General features: G+C 36.0%; 1 long non-coding RNA gene across 1 annotated transcript; it reads right to left on the reverse strand.

Annotated features, from left to right (window-relative positions):
- Positions 1–3,758: 3,758 nt before the first annotated feature.
- On the reverse strand, positions 3,759–6,177 carry LOC145739893 (uncharacterized). Its single transcript, XR_014181266.1, has 3 exons — positions 5,688–6,177; positions 3,945–4,155; positions 3,759–3,890 (listed from the first exon to the last, which is right to left on the reverse strand). It is a non-coding gene; the product is annotated as an uncharacterized LOC145739893 (long non-coding RNA).
- Positions 6,178–6,687: the final 510 nt, after the last annotated feature.

A 6,687-nucleotide genomic window follows, 5' to 3' on the forward strand; every position in this document is an offset into this window, starting at 1 on the left:
CCTGTTGACAGTGACATTGGAGGATCATTTTATTAAATGCGTAGAAAAATCTACAGATAATATATCGAATTATAGTCTATACGAAGTCAGTTGAAACAACTGAAAACACTAAAATAGTCGGTGTCTTGTTGAGCATGGGCGGCGTGAAAAGAAAAAAATATTGTGGGACTCTGTTTATAAACGCTAATTGATCGCTTACTCCAATGCAAATTATAAATACCGGACTGCACTGCCTTTGCCACCTGTGCGAAAGATAGGATTGTCTTATGAAGAAAGCAGATGAAGAAACTAAAAATCGGTTTTAAGCCGCCGACCTATAAGAACTGTCGGGTGACCAATTAAACGGTCTTACGGTGCTTACCCGACCCTTGTTAGGGTTTAAACCTTATCCTGTACCCACTATCGCACCAAACCACTCTCAACGGAACCCCAACGCCTCCACTTCTCCAAAAATCCGCGGGGAAGAAGACCTTATTCCTTTATTTCCCCAAAAAAAACTTAAACGCTAATACAAATCTTAAATACTAATACAAAACTTAATAATACAAAAACTTACTAATACCCTAAAAAATCAACTTAACCTACCAGAACTGAACCGTATTTACAATATTTACATATTTTCCACTTCCGGACGCAACCCTATTCCATCTCTAGTCTGGTGAGCCGTCTATTCCTCCCTTATAACCTCCTCCGCCCAATCGTTAACGATGGCCATACCCTTCAGGTCCATCTTTCCGCCACGTCTCAACTGTACGGAGGCCCAATATACTCCCTTTTCTCTCATTCTCACCCTTTCATCACTCTCGCAGACATCAATCACGTGCTCACTCAACTCAACCCCCCCACCACACTCGCCATCACCCCTTCCTTCCTATCCACCCCTATTCATATCCGCCACTCGCCCTCTAGTTTCCTCTACCACCCTGTGCAGGCTGGGTTCTTGCAGCATGCCCCAAGTCCCTTATTTCTACACAACCCCGTTAACTTAGTAACCACCTCTCCCACTCTCCTCGCATGCTCTACAAGAAACCGTTTCCTATCTACCCTTACTCCCAGAAGATCTACCCACTCATCACACTGAACCCTCTAGCTGACGTTTAAAAAAAAAACAGTAACCTCCAACCCAGCCTGACGACCACCAACAAAGAACCCAGTTTCGTGAATTATCCGCAATCAAGAGAATCCTCGATTCCTTTCAAACATTATTTGGACCGATGAATCTAAATTTACCCCGGAAGGCATTTTTAACAGAAACATAATCATTTTTGACATCGAAAAATTCCTCATTGCACCAGGGATTCAGCACATCAAGATAAATTTAGTTTCAACGTTTTTTGTTTGGTCATGAACAATCAAATCCGGTATTTTATTTATGACGAAAGTTTGACTTCACAAAATTTCTTACAAATTATTGAAACTGTTGTCGAAAATTTTATGGAAACCCTTCCTCTGGAACAGTACCGAAATACCTGGTACCAGCTGGATGGAGCGCCTGCGCATTGTACAGATGAATTGAGCCGCGCTTTGTACAGAATTTTTGACGACCGATGGATTCGACGTTTACGGCCATGGAATTGCCCACTTAGATCACCCGATTTTACACCTCTCGATTTTTACGTCTGTGGTAGAATATAAGATTTTGTTTATAAAACAGCAAAGAAGAAGCTTTCCGTGAGTTAGATGAAAGAGAGTTAAGAAGCACTACAACTTACGGTATTGCCACTCGACTCTGGAAATGTTTAGAAACCAATGGACAGCAATTTAAACATTTATTGTAAATATTATAAGTTTATTTGTTTAATTTATTTTAAAATTCCTCCGCCAATCGGCGTCAGGTTTAGATAAGTTTCATTTAATTTTCTGCACGTTTGGCTGATAATTCGGTCACATTCTCCATACATTATGAATGAATTCATAATAGCGGCACTGGTGTAATGAAAAGAATTACACAATTTAAGAAAAGACGTTTGAAACAGTGTTAAATTTGACAGATACCTTTTATAACCACTTTAAGGAAAACTGTTAATAAGTCAGAAACGGTTGAAGTTAGGCATAGGAAAAGTATACATAAATTTGTTCTAAATTTAATGTTCTTTGAATACAAACCATAAAACACCCATGGATTTATTTAAAAAAACGAACTTTTGGCAGTTTTTCTATCTGTCCGACTAAAAGGTTGACATTGACCACCCTGTAGATTTTTTTCATTTTCTTTCTCTGGGCTTTTCAACCATGTAGTATTGTATAACTGAGGACAAAAGGTCACATCAGCAAACCTTTCAGAACTTGAGAATTTAATTATTGTTTAGACTACCGTTTTGCTGACAAATTCACTATTTTTATGAAATATTTTAGAATAAGTATAGGGAAGTATTAAGAATAATTACTAGTCTTTTTGCGAGCAATTCAAAAATGAGATTAGAAACAGGGCGTTCCATTGGAAAATAAAAAATTGGGGTTCATTCCGACTGATCTGGCAACACCGCAAAGTCCAAACTATTTTAGAAAGAGAGTTTGTACCCCCTCCCCCCCAGCCTACACTCTAAATTTCAACAAAAAATGTTAAGCGTTTCTCTGGATACTTCTAATATACCATCACCGTGAATCACCCTGTATATTCATCCCAGTAACTTAACCAACTAACCTTTTGATTGTGTTCAGTGTTATTTAATTGGTCCTAATGTTCTACGAAATAATTGTTTGCTCCAACAAAGTTCAAACCGTTATCAGAATGAATATTGGCAGGTAAACCGCGTCTTGAAAAAAATCTTTTTAAATAATTTAGAAAGCTATCCGTGGTTAAATCCTTAGCAAGTTCAATATGAACCGCTCTAGCAGATAAAAATACATATGTACGTATTTACGACTTTGCTTTTTCTAAGCGTACCTTCCTTTATTAGGATTGGACCAGCATAGTCAACTCCACAGTTATAAAATGGCCTGCAAGGGGTCACTCTAGAACGTGGTAAAGATCCCGTCAGAAATCCAATAGGTTTCGGATCAACTCTGCGGCACCTTACGCACCCCTTGACAATTCTTTTAAGACAAATGTACTCACAAAAAATGATGTGTGTGTGTGTGTGACAAAATTTACCTCCACTTTGAGAACATGGACTACTACTACAAGTTGAACTATTTTAAAGCTATACGCTCACCCGTATAATCATGCGTTTTTTGGCAGTGAATTACAGAAAAACTACTTGTTGTATTTGATCCAATCTTTCAATATTACGTAGATAAATCTCTGTAGGTTGGGTTAAATTAAAAAACTAAGCTACAAAAGTTCATAAATTCAAGGTATTTCGGACTACATTTATACCCCATTATAAGTTCTTTAACCTTCTAGTTTACAATGCCTAATTTTTTTTATGATAACCAAATTTGCGACCAGGATTCACTGCCAAAATACCCCATGTTTCGAGACATTTTTCCGCCAAATTTCACAACTATTATAGTATGTCTCGTTTGTCGAACCGTTTAACCTCGTGTTGCACTCATAATAGTTATTTGTAGAGTCCGGATTTCTAGAAATTTTGCTTTTTGTAAATAATCAAGAGCAACCAACCTTTGACATCTAGTGGGAACGATTTATGCAAAAACGCGTCATTTGACAGATTTTGCTGATGCTTTTTTTGCTTTTTTATTCGTTTTGTGCTTATTTTAGTTTTTTGTGCTTATTTACTGCTATTTTTGTATGGTTTAACTAGTTTTTTACAAAACAAACTTTTCAAGTTTTTAAAAATAAACTAAACTAATAACTGCTTTGACAAAAAATTGCTATATTGAGATATTGAAGGCTTCTGAACGACAAAAACATGTTCCAAAATGTATCAAATTACAAATTTAAACTGACATTTCCATTCAAAATTTCCAAATACTCCTGAAGTAGTCTAAAAAACATTCCAAAACACTATAAAACCTCTAAAATGCTTTGCAAAACTTACCAAGCAGCCTACAAGCTTCTAAAAGCTTCCAAATGCTTTTCAATTTATCTAGAAACTCTCAAAAGCTTCCTTCCGTATGCTTCTAAAGCAGTTTAACATCTTCCAAAAGTTTCTCAAACCGTCTACAAAGTTTCAAATGTCTTAAAGGCAGGGTAGAACCTTCAAGGCTCTTTAAACTGTCCAAACACCTTCCAAATGCTCCTAAAGTAGTCTAAAAAGGTTTTAAAACACTACAGAAACTCCAAAATATGTATAAAGCCTTCCAAAACAGTCTAGAAGCTTCCAAAAACTTTTAGAACACTCTAAAGGCTTCCAAATAATCTTCAACTAGTCTAGAAGCTCTCAAAAAATTTCAAGGCAGTCTAAAAGCTTCGGTATGCTTCTAAAGTAGTTTCAAAGCTTTCTAAACTTCAAATTCACATGTCTTAAAAGCAGTCCAGAACCTTCAATGCTCCTAAAGTAGTCTAAAAAGATTTCAAAATACTACAGAAACTCCAAAATGCTTCTAAAGCAGTCGGAAGTCTTTCAAAATAGTCTAAAAGCTTCCAAAAACTTTTAGAACACTCTAAAGGCTTCCAAATAATCTTCAACTAGTCTAGAAGCTCTCAAAAAAATTCAAGGCAGTCTAAAAGCTTCGGTATGCTTCTAAAGTAGTTTCAAAGCTTTCTAAACTTCAAATTCACATGTCTTAAAAGCAGTCCAGAACCTTCAATGCTCCTAAAGTAGTCTAAAAAGATTTCAAAATACTACAGAAACTCCAAAATGCTTCTAAAGCAGTCGGAAGTCTTTCAAAATAGTCTAAAAGCTTCCAAAAACTTTTAGAACACTCTAAAGGCTTCCAAATAATCTTCAACTAGTCTAGAAGCTCTCAAAAAAATTCAAGGCAGTCTAAAAGCTTCGGTATGCTTCTAAAGTAGTTTCAAAGCTTTCTAAACTTCAAATTCACATGTCTTAAAAGCAGTCCAGAACCTTCAATGCTCCTAAAGTAGTCTAAAAAGATTTCAAAACACTACAGAAACTCCAAAATGCTTCTAAAGCAGTCGAAAGTCTTTCAAAACAGTCTAAAAACTTTCAAAATCATATAGAACAGTCTAAAAGATTCCAAACGCTTTTCAACTAGTCTAGAAGCTCCCAGAAGGTATTAAAGCAGTTTAGAAGCTACCAAAAAATTTTGTGAACCGTGTAAGAGATTCCAAATGCCTCTAAAGAATTTCAGAACCTTCCAAATGCTCTCAAGTAGTTCAAAATACTTTTGAAAGTTTTTAAAACAGTCTAAAATCTTCCGTATGCTTCTAAAGCAATTTTAAATTTTCAAAAATTTTCTAGAAATTGAACTTAAAAAAAACTTGCATCTCTGAAAGAGTTTTGTGCTTTTTACAGATTTTTATGCTTTTTTAAGAAAATTATTTTGCTTTTTAAGCGCTTTTTTTCACAATTTTAGTGCTTTTTAATCCTAGACTCTAGTTATTTGTATACCTAGGCCGTGAAATGGTATTTTTTTGGCCGAAAGAAAGTTTGGCGTCTGAGGCCGTTTTACGGCCGAGGAAAACAATCTTTAGGACGAAATAGTATATTCTATATTAAGAGCGGAAAGTATATATTTGCCGCTTGCACATGAAATTTGCAGCTTGAGGCGAAGCCGAACGCTGCAATCATGTAAAAGCGGCAAAAGTACTTTTGGCTCGAAATATAGACGATATTTTTTCGACGACTGCTGTGGGGCGGATTAGAAGGACAACTCACATCATTTTCGTCGCTCGAACTCATTGTCACCGATAAATCACTTTGACGGAATGTGGTTATTTCAAACAGGTATGTCAAGCGTTGTTATGGAAACGCCGAAAAAAGTTGGTGACTAGATTGTTAGTAGAAAGCGAAAACGCTCTAGAGCAGAAAATCTCTCTTTCTGCTCGCGCGCGGCAAATAACCCCTTTCTGCTTCTAAATGGAAGCGTACATGAGGTACTTTCAAAGTAAGTCGTCGAAAATAGTACATTCTATATTAAGAGCGGAAAGTACATATTTGCCGCTTGCACATGAAAATTGCAGCTTGAGGCGAAGCCGAACGCTGCAATCATGTAAAAGGAAACAGTTGAATACCGATACAGACATTTTACATCAATTAGGCCTAGAATTTGACGTAGAATTAAAATATCGAATAAGAAGTTGGTCAATGTATTTAAAAAAAACATGTTTGGTTCGTTACTTAAAATTGGGACACCCTGTATTATAACTCTTTATCTAAGAGAGAAGTAGACCTAAATATCTACTAGTTTTGTGTTTAACGTTTTTTGCTAAAATCAAAATCAAGGAAGTTAAAGGGGTGGTCAAAATTCAATCAATCACCCTGGTCAAAATTGAATCAATCACCCTGTACATACAGTGTGTCCCAAATTGGTTCTACATGTATTGGGATCTCGGTAACCGTAAGAGCTACAAAGTCGGTTAAATGGGGAAAGTTTTAGAGAATTTTATGTAAAACTTATTCCCGGTTTCCAAATTAGAGTATCTTCGTTTTCCGGAAAATTGGTAAAACGTCATTTTTAACAATTGCTAGCTTCTTTACTAAGCCAAAGAGAGTTTTGAAACTAAGGCATTATTAGGGCACTTTTTTACGTAGAACACGATGACGTAGTCTATTGTCATTGGTTTCCGAGATATGGATGATAACTTTGTAAATTCTTATAGCCACTATCTTGAATTTTTGCATTGAAAAAAAATTGAATAGAAACTCTTAGAAAAGT

This window comes from Ips typographus, unplaced genomic scaffold, assembly GCF_016097725.1.
Source record: "Ips typographus isolate SLU unplaced genomic scaffold, UJ_Ityp_2.0 IpsContig76, whole genome shotgun sequence".
Lineage (NCBI taxonomy): Eukaryota > Metazoa > Arthropoda > Insecta > Coleoptera > Curculionidae > Ips > Ips typographus.